The 14,080-nt window shown below is 39.5% G+C and overlaps 1 pseudogene; it reads right to left on the bottom strand.

The window, feature by feature from the left end:
- Positions 1-4,587: 4,587 nt before the first annotated feature.
- LOC147623856 (universal stress protein PHOS32-like) lies at positions 4,588-13,140 on the bottom strand (annotated as a pseudogene).
- Between the last annotated feature and the right edge of the window lie 940 nt (positions 13,141-14,080).

The following is a 14,080-nucleotide window of genomic DNA, read 5'->3' on the forward strand; positions in this document are numbered from 1 at the left end:
TTTGTCCCGGGTACCAAGGAAAAGAGTTCCAAGGCCCCCTAGCCGGAAGTTCAAGCAAAAATAAAACTAGTCACACCACTTACACACCCAATATGAAATTGCCTTTTCACAAATTCAACCAGTTTTAAAACAATCCTTTAATAAAACCATAGTATCACTGATCACCATCTTTCAATTTATCTGGTTGATTCTTAATTTTCCCGTCATTCCTTCATTAGAGTACCTATGGCATCATCGGCAACTAGGACGCTCACCACCTGTCCACTCAGGGGCCGTTTCCTAGTTCCTAGCCCATAATACGCGGCAATATAATCACTTATCAAGATGGACTCTCGTTGAAGATCCGCAAGATCAACCAACAGATCCATATAAAGAGCCATGGACTCATCCGTTGAGGACCAGCAAGGTCAGTCAACCAGATCCATGCCCGGTTTCAGAAAACAACTCTTAGTCCTTGTTCCAATATCTTCCTCGACGCACGCGTGGGTATCCTGGGCGACCCAGAGCCCGAGCACCGTATGGTCATCACCCTCTAGGATCCTTCGCAAGTGACCTAGCGCTTCACTCATAGGCCGCTTCCTTGGCCCCTCTTCCACCGTACCGGAAGCTCACCATTTTAATCGTACCGAGACTGGTCAAGACCTCGGTCGACCTTGCTACGCGAGACGTCCTCCATTGACTCTCCGTCAGCAGTTGCAACTTTATCAGTTAGGTCTTCACGACCTTAATCACAAGATGGTCAAAATGCTTTCCTAGCATTCTTGACATAAAACAGTCATTTACAAACAGTCACACAATACAGTTTCTATATTAACTCTCATTTTTCCACATTATCCCTCATCAATCCACATTGCTTATTCCACATTCCAGTTATATGTGTACTCATCCCATCACATCATTTTCCATCTCATCACTTCCGATTCCTTCACATCACATATCATATATTCACATCCATACATATATCCACATCCACATCCATACATCCACATCTACATCCATGCATCTATTTTCACATCCACATCTACATGCACATTCATGCATCCTCATCCATACATCCACATCTACATGCACAATAATGCATCCTCATCCATACATCCACATCTACATGCACATTCACATCCATACATCCACATCTATATGCTTATATTCACATCTACATGCATACATCCACATCCCATCCATGCATCTACATCGACATCCTCCTTTACATCCATACATCCACATTCACACTCACATCTACATGCATACATCCATACATACACATCCACATTTACATCCATACATACACATCCACATTTACATCCATATTCTCACCCTATCACAACCCATACATCTTATCCCATCACATACACTTGTTACCTCATCCCATACACATCCTATCACTTCTTAACTCATCTTATCACATCCTAACTCATCTCTTATGCATACCTCTATGCATGAAATTCAATTATGCTAAAAGTAACTCTTTTATAATAAAATATTCATCTCTTATGCATACCTCTATGCATGAATTTCAATTATGCTAAAAGTAACTCTTTTATATTAAAATATTCATCTCTTATGCATACCTCTATGCATGAATTTCAATTATGCTAAAAGTAACTCTTTTATAATAAAATATTCATCTCTTATGCATACCTCTATGCATGAATTTCAATTATGCTAAAAGTAACTCTTTTATAATAAAATATTCATCTCTTATGCTGCATACCTCTATGCATGAATTTCAATTATGCTAAAAGTAACTCTTTTATAATAAAATATTCATCTCTTATGCATACCTCTATGCATGAAATTCAATTATGCTAAAAGTAACTCTTTTATAATAAAATATTCATCTCTTATGCATACCTCTATGCATGAATTTCAATTATGCTAGAAGTAACTCTTTTATAATAAATTAATCATCTTCTATGCATACCTCTATGCATGAAAATCAATTATGAATAATATAAAAATCAATTTCTCTAGGATTACAATGTATATCTTTCAATTAATCTAGGATGATAATTCCTAGAATATGGTAGGAAATCCTCTTTTTATGCTTTGAATATGAAATTATTTTATGTGTAAATTATTTTATGTGTAAATTTTTATAAAATTTTGCCATAGCTCCGCTACTATAACTAATAAATCTCAATTATTTTAAAAGATAGGTTATCTTTAAGGGAATGATTAGAATGATCCTTAATTGGATCATCAACTCTTAATGGATTGAATCAAAATAATCATGGAATACATAAACTAAAAGTATAGATAAAAAAACTATTAATTTGTTCTTAAGCATAGATTAATCTTGGATTAAGAAAAAGCTTTATGAAAAGCTTCGTTTGGATTAAGAATGGGTCATGAGTATGACCATTTCTTAAGTGAGAGAGAGAAAAAAACCATTATAATTAAACATAAATGAAAATTTATGTAATTCTTTACTATCATTAATCAATTAACTTTAATAGCATTCAAAAACCATACCAATTAAGCTTCTCAAGCTTGAGAGGGGTTGAGAAGAGAGAAACATTGAGAAATTATAGAAAAGATCAAAATTCACCATACTTACCTTACAATTTGCTTGATTCTTTATTCACGGTAGAGGCCCCCAACCAATCAATTGGTTTAGTATGTTGATGGAGCCACCAATGGGAATTGAAGAAAGAGAGAAGTGTCAAAAACTAGTGAATTATGAAAGAATTCACAGTTCTTGGCTTAGGTGGAGTAGAGTAACAATGTGTAAACACTATATATTTTTTTCAACAAGGGAAGGCTTCTATTTATAGGAAAAATCGAGCTCCTAACAAAACAAACTGATTCTAGAATTTTCCAAGTCAGTTTGGTTGAATTTGGACTAGATTTGGACCTAGTTTGGTTACTTTTTGATTCGGTTTGGTTTCATTTTGATTTGGTTTGGTTCAAGAGAGATGAGAGATAAAAATATCACATTATTTTTGAGTTTAAAACTCATTCAAGCATGTGAAATATGCACCTCCTTTAAAGAACTCCCCTTCCTTACATATGTGTCAAAATGGAATGATTATACCCAAAATATCTCATATTTTTAATATTACTCATAGTTTTTTACTAAAAAACCTTGTACATTTTCAACTCTTCATCTTATGTGAAATATGCACCTCCTTTAAAGAACTCCCCTTCCTTACATATGTGTCAAAATGGAATCATTATACCCAAAATATCTCATATTTTTAATATTGCTCATAGTTTTTTACTAATAAACCTTGTACATTTTCAACTCTTCATCTTATGTGAGCATTTACTCATTTTTGGATACCCAAAATATCTCATATTTTTAATATTGCTCATAGTTTTTTACTAATAAACCTTGTACATTTTCAACTCTTCATCTTATGTGAGCATTTACTCATTTTTGGGTATCTTCTTTTACAAATTGGATTTATCTCCTCCCTACACATGGATTGATGCTATTGGCCCATAGGAACCTTAATTGGACCATAATCCAAAATTTTTTGAAAATCTAGACCCTTAGACTAAGGTCCTTTATACCCATTTCCAATTAATTCCAATTACACATTGGAAAATTCTTTTTGAATTTCTGTTTTGAGGGGAACTTATTTTAATAAGATGAGTTATTTTTCTATCCAAAAATATTCATAATCTGAATATTCTCTCTCTAGAATAATTTTCTCTCTCTAGGCTAAAACAGTTAGAAACAAGGTCTTTATATTTCTGAAGAGGGATTGATTATAGGGGAAGATACTAGACATCAAAAAAGGGGTTGGGGGAGGAATCTTACAATTACTCACTTCTTTTTCTTTTCTACTTTTGGACAATGATTTGCATGATGACAACACTCTTTTGATGGATATTGGAGACAAGTCTATTGATGTTCATCCTACGGTGTCGTGACGTGGGTGGTATCACTGGGAAAGTGCGAGACTTCTGGCTGTGAGAGTAGCTTCCAAAATCCGAGCAAGGAAAACAAAACAGATAGCTCTTCAAGGAGCATAAGACATCTCCATTTTTGTTGACATGTACATGTGACAATTCACTTCAATACATCCCCAAATTCAGCTTGATGATTGCACATAAATTGTGTGTCAAGAGCATGACCAGTTCCAAGCATAGATCTCCTGACTCTTTTTCCAAATGCCTCAATCATATCACATGTAGGCATAACACAATTTACAAAAGATTTCCATATACATGTGACCGTTCACATCACATATATCATATACTCGCAACTCCATTATTTCAAGATGTCTCTTGATCTCATAAAAACCTGTTTCAGATTCCAACAACTCACAAAGCAAAAGATGGCATATGGCATATGTACAACATATTCATGTGATTTTAGAAAACTCCATGTCTAGAAAATCCAAAATCCAACCAAGTAGCTTTTTACCAATAAAATCCAAATCCAGGAAACTCTTTGTATTTTTGATGCTTTCTTATTCCAAGACTCTCAAAAACCATAAAAACCTTTTCCCCAAAACCTTCTCGTTCTCAAAAACCTTAAAGGGTTCCTAGACTATACGATTTTTGAAATCGTAAGTAACAACAAAAAAAAATCACTTATCTCAGAGTAAAAAAAAAGAAGCGAATTTATGGATTTCGCTATTCCCATACGGCTGCTTCACTGCAGTATGCGCCAAAAACATCATTTCCCTTGTATATTGTGAGATTTTTGAAAATCATATCATTTGATAGTGCTTCCTTCTCTCATTAGTTCAAACCCCAGGATTCTCTATACAGTAGCTTTCATCACAAATTTTGATTCTCTGGTCGGAGTTCCTTCTGGTTCTCTCTTCCCATCGTTTCTGCATATTCCCCCCCTCGTATGCGCCGTTTGCCTGGTTATCTTCTATTTCCCGCAAGAGATTCGGGCTCCCTTCACTTTTGTAGCTAAAAATTCGAATTTCCCCCGATTCGAATACACTGCGCCTCCTTTTTTTTAGCTTATTAATCGGATATTCCCTTTTAAAAAAATCCTTCATGTTTTTGCCACGCAAGCCACCACCTTGCGTATACGTCTGCTATTGTCATTTGGATTCTCACGCAAGGGGTATTGCTCACAACACAGTTGCTCACACTACCAAGAAGTGCTCTTTTCAGTGTTCCAAGGCCTCTACTCCCCATCACAATGCAATTCAAGGGCAGATCAACTATAGCATCACATACCTTCTCCCTTGCATCACCCCAATAGATCTTAAAGACCACCAGTAGCTGCTTTTGTCGCGCCTCCTCCTGCAGCAAACAGAGAAGCTCACCATCCTGCGGAACCCATACTTGCTTGCAATGCTAGGTGATGCACATACAAATGTAATGTTGTTAGGTCTGATGCCTTCAACTTGCATCTCATCATACAAACCCAGAGCCTCCTTGTTCTGCTCATTCCGAGTAAGAACACAAATCATGGCATTCCAAGACACGATATCTCGAAAAGGAATTCTTTCAAAACCAATCCTTGCATCATACATGCTCTCACATTTCCCATACATGTTGAGAGGGGTGTTCCCTACTACAAGGTCTACCCTAAGCATAAAAAACTCCATGATTCACACCACACTTATGTACAGAGGCTTCGAGACGTGGCTCAGCCTCAGCTCGTCTTATTGAACCTCATTTACAATATGAACATATGTACTTAGGCATCATATAATGACTCAAGTCATGGCACTTAATCCCATGCATCTGGATTTGCATTTAATGGCCTCATATGCATGGTTTCACACCATAGACGTGCCATGGCACGACATCCACCCGCTCTAAACCTGCACATCCTCTGGTATGTGCCAAATCATCATCAAGATCCACATATATCTGGATGTCATCTTCATCTTCTACATTACCAGGAAGATCATCCTCTTCCTGTCCCTCCATATCCATACTATCACTGTCAAGCCTCTCATCCTGAGTCTCCTGTGAGTCAAAAGGATCACTGTCATGCCTTCTTTTAAACATCTTGATCCTTTTGCCTGCTATAAGATTCTTTATCTCTGTTCCATCAAGCTCACACAGGATATACGTGGCATTTCCATGCACATGCTTGACAATGTAAGGGCCAAACCATCTTTTTGCAAACTTCTTTTGCACAGTAAACTGGTTGTCAAGACTACTATCATACATTAGGACCCAATCACCTTCTTCAATAGGTTTTGGCTGGAGTCTGTGTCTTCTATCAAATCTTTCTTTATTTTTCAACCTTGCATCTTTCAAACGAGCTTTAGCAAGCTGTACATCTTCAGGCGTTCTCTCTAGCTACCTTATTCGCAATGCAAGGAGGTTTTCCCTGTTCAATTCTTCCATCCAGGGTAATATATTCCAAGTTGGAACTACTTCTTCAACTGGCATTACTGGCTTCTGTGACCATACATTAATTCTGCAGGCATGTATCCTGTCACTGAGCTATGAGTTGTACGGTCAGCCCACAAAGCATATGGTAGCAGCCTTGGCCACTCTCGCATTCTTCCTCTGCATGCCTTAGCCAAAGCTTTAATGATTGGAGGATGTCCTCGCTCACTTTTACCATTGCCCTCAGGGTTGTAAGCACATGTTAGGGCCAATTTGATGCCAATTCTAGAGAATAATTCTCTTGCTTCTTCAACGTCTAGCTCACCCCTATCAGCTGTTATTTTCCCAACACAACCATACCGGCAAATCACATCTTCTAAGAGAAATTTGCATACTGTTTTCGTACTCTTTGTTCTAAGAGCACGCCCTTTCACCTGATTTGTCAAATCTTCTCTTGCAAGTGCTATGTACCGCATCTGCCAAATTCCCAAAGGCATTGTAACTAGATCCACCACCCATTTGTAGTGCATGGCAGGTGGGTAGGTTGGTTGCAAGCCATCACGATGTCGCACATTTGAGTACATTTGACATACCATGCATGTTTCCACATATTGGGAAACATCCTTGTACATTCCTTTCCACCAATATCTTTCCTTTATTTTGATAAAGGTGGCCCACACACTTCGATGTCCAGCCCAGAGACTCTCATGGAATTCTTTCATGAGCTTTCCTTGAGTCTCTTTATCACATATGACTCTCTGTGGCATAGCATTCCTCTGCTTAGGATGCTTCCACAGGTACCCATCCTTTAGAAAATACCCATATGCTTTTCTGCGGATCCTCTTAAATTCTGAGTCAGACCAATTTTCCTGTCTTGTCAGAGTACTCAAGTATTGACCAATAAGCAACCAATCTCCTTCATACATTTCCTCAGTAAAAGACTCAAGTGCATTTGATAAGCAAGTATGGCCCCCTTTTGCATATGCAGTAGTATAGAATTTTGTACCTACATCATCAATGTCACTAATCATCCCTTCTTCATCTTCATACCTAGCTCTTGATAGCATATCTGCAAATTGGGTTATCTTTTCCTGCAATATACTCAAACTCAGGATTTAGTGACTTGATATAGGCAATCCACCTAAGCATAGCGATATCTAGAGTGGTGCAGCTTACAATCATCCCAAGGAGTGGCAAGCAATCAGTTTCCACAAGTACAGATGCCCCAATAAGATATTCTCTTTCACATTTTAGAGCAATGACTATTCCCCATAACTCCCTCTTGATCTGCGGATAATTTCGCTGACGAATGCTTAATACCTTTGCTCCAAATCTGATTACATACCTGTGATCATCCTCATCATCTTGCCCTACTGCCCATCCTATCCCAGTAGGACTGCCCATCCTCATCATCTTGCCCTACTGCCCATCCTATCCCAGTAGGACTAGTATCAACTGTAACAATCACAGACCTGCCACACTCATAATCTGCCTTCCTTAGAGTAGGTGATGATTGGAGCAGACATTTCAGCTTCCGCATAGCTTTAATATGTACTGCACTTCACAAAAAAATTTTATTTTTCCTCAAAAGTTGATAAAGAGGATTTGCTACATGTGCATAATGTGGGATCCATATAACATAAAAGACACATGCACCAAGGAATCTCCTTAGCTCTGTAACATTAATGCATATCTCTTTCATTCTTTGTATTGCATCTATCTTGGCTGGACAAGGTCGGCGTCCATTAGTACTACAAAGATGCCCCACGATTAGCACTTCATCAACCCCAAACACCGATTTCAATCCAGATAAAGTAAGATTCACCTCTTCAAGCCTAGATGGAATCATATCACAATCTTTTATATGATTTTCCACAAACTTGCGACACCCCCTCGAATCCAAATCCCCATCTTTATCTTTCTCATCATAGCCTTTTATTGGCAAATCATCCAGAAAAGGCATAGTTATTTGTGGTATGAAGTCTCGCAAGACTTTATTCATTCCATTCATCACATGCGCCACTGAGTTGGTGGCTCCCTGTGGTAAGGTACACATCCTTACCAATCCCAAAGGAGTTTTCATTGTGGTCAAGTCCCTGCTTTGTATATCCAGCTGGAACTGATCATATCCCGAATACAGATCACCCATAGAGTATATAGCTTTCCCTGCAAATGCTTCTGCAAACTCGTCCACAATCGGACCTGCTCCCACATTCCTGATTGTGACCTTATTTACAGGTTGCATGTCTTGAATGAAGCGCAATGTTCCATTTTTCTTCGGCACGGTAAACCATCTGTTGGAGTATGGAGCGCATGATGGCTCCAAAATTCCCATCCCGATCTTTTCTTTTAGTAATTCCATCAGCTTTGGCAAGAGAGCCTTTGGTACTCGAATTGGCCGCCCCGCAGGTTCCAGGGCACATGTGGAACAGTGAAGATCACCATTGGCACTATCATGCTTGGATCAACACAGCCTATCTCATGCAGCTGAAAAGCAAAGGCCTTCCCATGTTTTACAAGCATCTCCTCAAAGCATTTCTTTTCAACTGGTAACAGAAAATCCTTGTCACCAATCTTCAGCTCTTTTAGGGTTTCCTGTGTAAACTTATGCCCAATTTTCTTTGGATCTCTAAGATTTGGTTGCATAGAGGCTTCATCTATCTTCTCCTTGCTTCTTGGTGGCAAGGGCAAGGCAACTGGTTTCACCTTCTTTGCAACCGTTTTATACTTTGTATCAACATGAGCATCCATCTCACAATTCATGTTTTTACATTCCATCCCCTCAAATTCCCGGATTATATCATACATCCCCACTGATGACACTTCTATCATCTCATTCCCACCCTGTAAGCATGCTCTTTCCATAGCAAAAAGCACACCCACGGTATCCACAAATGACACCTCATCAAGCGTGACCCCTGAAATAAATTCATTCTTCTCCAAAAGACCACACTGCTCAAGACTTTTTTGTTCATTTTGTACATGTCAACGCATGCCACGCTTCAAATCCTTGCTTTTTACAAAGACCAGTGACCCATAGCTAGAAAATCCCTGAAAACTTGCTGACAAGTTATTTACATTGATTGAGTCCTGCGAGAACTCATTTTCCCTTGTACCATTGGAATCCCGCTTTACAATGGCACCTAGCCAAAATCCCTCATCTCCCTGTAGTTCATGAATTCTCTGTTTATCTTTGGGAGTGACTGTGCTCGAAGAGACTCACGGTTCCTTTCATGGTTAATGCAAACTGTCAAAAACTGAACAGCTTTCTTGCCATCTTTACTCCTTATTCTTGCATATGCCGAGCCATCATCCAAAACTTTTGTTTCCATCCTCACAGCTGTAATGTAGGGTTGCCCAAGGATGAGGGGATATGATGACATCTCCTGAACAAAGAAGTTCTGATCATCTTTCACATCCCCTATAGTTACCCTTACATTTGGACAGGCTGCATAGAGCTCTCCAGATGAGTTATTAGCTGCTTTAATCACCCACCCATGATCTACATCCATTGGCCACTTACATTTGTTGTAGAGATTTTTAGCCATAAGATTTATTTCAGACCCATGGTCGATTAGAGCGACATACGGCTCTTCCAAGTCACCTATCTTGACAAGGGTTTCAGTGGTGGCCCTTGCCCAATGGCTCCTGGAGTAATGACTCTTTGTAAGAACTTCTTTTTCATCATCCTCATCCACAAAGTGCACTTGTCGTGCCCCTTCAGCAGAGTGATTACATTCCACCACATTCTCTCTCTCTTCCTTTTGCTGTACCTGTACTCCATGAGTCTTGGAAGTGCTTGTCTCCCCTTGTGATGGAATAGATTCAATTATGGACTGCCTGTTCCTTCGTATAATATCAATTATCTCATCATGGAATTCTTTCTTTGCAATCCCCAAGACTTCCCCTAATGTAAATTCCACCCTACTATTTAGAATCCTCTCTTCAAGCACCTTTTTGAGGTCTATTTGCAGCTTCAATATCAGATCGAAGCTTGTAGAGTGGACTTTTCCCTTTACCCTTCTCCTTCTCATGCTTCATTTTTGCTGGCACTTCTTCCATTAATACTTCCTGTGGTGGAGGTCTGCTATGCGGTGGAGGCATATGTGATGGCCCAGGATCCTTCTTTTCACTACCACGAGTGACCCTTTTTGATGGCCCTCCTTCCTCATTTTTCCTCTTACGCTTTTCCTCTACCTGTGCCTCATTATTCTGGCATTTTGCAATGTAGGCATGAACAGATAAAGAATCCACAGGCTCTTCCCAGCCAGTCTCAAGACATATACAGTCACCTGCCTCATGCAAAGCCTATTTAGACACCTTCTTTGACGCAATTAACTCCATTGTTGATGGCCAAAAATCTTCATTCTCATAATCTTCATCATTCTCAGACTCCTGCTTTGATTGACCAACCTTTAACCCATAGGTCGTCGACATCATTCCAATCATTCTTTAGCCCCTGCTCTGTATTCTTATCGTCAAGGAGGATTTCTAGTTTCTCTTGGAGATCTTTCCCAGCTGCTTGTAAGAAGAGCTGTGTTTTTTCCCTGTCCAAAGTTGTGCGCTCTATCCTTGACAGCTGGGCATAGCGCTTCTCAAACTCTCTTAGCAACTCTATGGCAGAAATTCCCATTTTGGGTTTTGTGACCCATTCCAAGAAAGTTCGCTTGGTCACCCGCTCAGAATCCTCCATGAAATAATCATCCTTTAAAGCAAGCTTGAACTCCTCCCAATTTCTGCCACCATGTGCTGCCTGTAATCCTCTTATGCGCTCTCTTATTTTAGGAACACATACCATCTCAAAGCTTCGAACCATATCCTCCTCAGTCACCCTGTTTAGCTCCATTTCCTTTGTGTAACTGTGCAGGTACTTTGTGTGTCCTTACCATCAAATTCATCCACCTTTTTCACAATTGACTACAGTGCTTTAGTCGTGGAAATTTGCCCCCTCTCAGCAGCTTGCTGCTGTTGCATATACATAGTAAACATCTAAAACATTTGCATAACCCCGGGGTCAAAATGAACCCCCTGACCCTCAGGATTCTCAGCCATAGCTTCCCTATGTATTTCACCACACTCTCACCCCAGCAGCTTCACGTCGGGTTCACCAAATTCCTATCGTGATGTGGGTGGTATCGCTGGGAAAGTGCGAGACTTTTGGCTGTGAGAGTAGCTTCCAAAATCCCAGCAAGGAAAACAAAACAGATAGCTCTTCAAGGAGCATAAGACATCTCCATTTTTGTTGACATGTACATGTGACAATTCACTTCAATACATCCCCAAATTCAGCTTGATGATTGCACATAAATTGTGTGTCAAGAGCATGACCAGTTCCAAGCATAGATCTCCTGACTCTTTTTCCAAATGCCTCAATCATATCACATGTAGGCATAACACAATTTACAAAAGATTTCCATATACATGTGACCGTTCACATCACATATATCATATACTGGCAACTCCATTATTTCAAGATGTCTCTTGATCTCATAAAAACCTTTTTTCAGATTCCAACAACTCACAAAGCAAAAGATGGCATATGGCATATGTACAACATATTCATGTGATTTTAGAAAACATGTCTAGAAAATCCAAAATCCAACCAAGTAGCTTTTTACCAATAAAATCCAAATCTAGGAAACTCTTTGTATTTTTGATGCTTTCTTATTCCAAGACTCTCAAAAACCATAAAAACCTTTTCCCCAAAACCTTCTCGTTCTCAAAAACCTTAAAGGGTTCCTAGACTATACGATTTTTGAAATCATAAGTAACAACAAAAAAAAATCACTTATCTCAGAGTAAAAAAGAAGCGAATTTATGGATTTCGCTATTCCCATAGGGCTGCTTCACTACAGTATGCACCAAAAACATCATTTCCCTTGTATATTGTGAGATTTTTGAAAATCATATCATTCGATAGTGCTTCCTTCTCTCATTAGTTCAAACCCCAGGATGCTCTATACAGTAGCTTTCATCACAAATTTTGATTCTCTGGTCGGAGTTCCTTCTGGTTCTCTCTTCCCATCGTTTCTGCATATTCCCCCCCTCGTATGCGCCGTTTGCCTGGTTATCTTCTATTTCCCGCAAGAGACTCGGGCTCCCTTCACTTTTGCAGCTAAAAATTCGAATTTTCCCCGATTCGAATACACTGTGCCTCCTTTTTTTTAGCTTATTAATCGGATATTCCCTTTTAAAAAAATCCTTCATGTTTTTGCCACGCAAGCCACCACCTTGCGTATACGTATGCTATTGTCATTTGGATTCTCACGCAAGGGGTATTGCTCACAACACAGTTGCTCACACTACCAAGAAGTGCTCTTTTTAGTGTTCCAAGGCCTCTACTCCCCATCACAATGCAATTTAAGGGCAGATCAACTATAGCATCACATATCTTCTCCCTTGCATCACCCCAATAGATCTTAAAGACCACCAGTAGCTGCTTTTGTCGCGCCTCCTCCTGCAGCAAACAAAGAAGCTCACCATCTTGCGGAACCCATACTTGCTTGCAATGCTAGGTGATGCAAAGTCCACGAGCGGGATCAAAGGAGATCCGGTGTCTTCTCACAGATGCATCTCGCCCATCTCATTCAGTTTCTTGTTGACAACCACAAACATGAGGTGATCCCCTTCCTTCACTATGTTCTTGAGAGCCCACTCCAAAGCATACCTACTCCCAGGCGAGAAGTCCATGGCAATGCCCACCTTCCTTGCACTGTGCATGTTGTTGCACTTGTCGTATACGTTTATGGGCGCATTTTCATCCAAGGTATCAGCACCATAAATATTATAAATGATAGTGTTATGAATCTCCTGCCCTTCTTCTAATGCTGCTAAGCTTGCACATGCATTAAGTGCACATACAAATGTAATGCACATACAAATGTAATGTTTTTAGGTCTGATGCCTTCAACTTGCATCTCATCATACAAACCCAGAGCCTCCTTGTTCTGCTCATTCCGAGTAAGAACACAAATCATGGCATTCCAAGACACGATATCTCGAAAAGGCATTCTTTCAAAACCAATCCTTGCATCATACATGCTCTCACATTTCCCATACATGTTGAGAGGGGTGTTCCCTACTACAAGGTCTACCCTAAGCATAAAAAACTCCATGATTCACACCACACTTATGTACAGAGGCTTCGAGACCTGGCTCAGCCTCAGCTCGTCTTATTGAACCTCATTTACAATATGAACATATGTACTTAGGCATCATATAATGACTCAAGTCATGGCACTTAATCCCATGCATCTGGATTTGCATTTAATGGCCTCATATGCATGGTTTCACACCATAGACGTGCCATGGCACGACAACGGTTTCAAAGGAGACTGCTCTACAGATCTTGATATCTATGTTGATCTTCCTATTGAACTTGAGCACATTGCGAATCATGCACATGATGATGATCTTGAAACCTTTAATCACGTATTGGCTATTTGTGAAGATCCTTCAACTTATGCAGAAGCTATGTCCTCTCCACACAAATGGAACAATGGAAGGAAACCATGGAAGCTGAATATGAGTCTTTGATCTTGAAAGGTACATGGGTTCTTACCAATCTACCTTCTGATTGTACTCCTATCAAATGTAAGTGGGTTTACAAGACTAAAACAACGGTAGATGGATCCTTTGATAAATTCAAAGCTCGTTTAGTTGCAAAGGGATACTCACAAATTGCAAGGATTGACTATCATGACACTTTTTCACCCGTAGTTCGTAGTACAAGCATTCGAGTACTACTGGCTTTTGCAACTCAGTTTGATTTAGAAATACATCAAATGGATGTTAAGACGGCTTTTCTTAATGGAGA

This window comes from Cibotium barometz, chromosome 26 (assembly GCF_041138505.1).
Source record: "Cibotium barometz isolate CiBa-2024 chromosome 26, ASM4113850v1, whole genome shotgun sequence".
Classification (NCBI taxonomy): domain Eukaryota; kingdom Viridiplantae; phylum Streptophyta; class Polypodiopsida; order Cyatheales; family Cibotiaceae; genus Cibotium; species Cibotium barometz.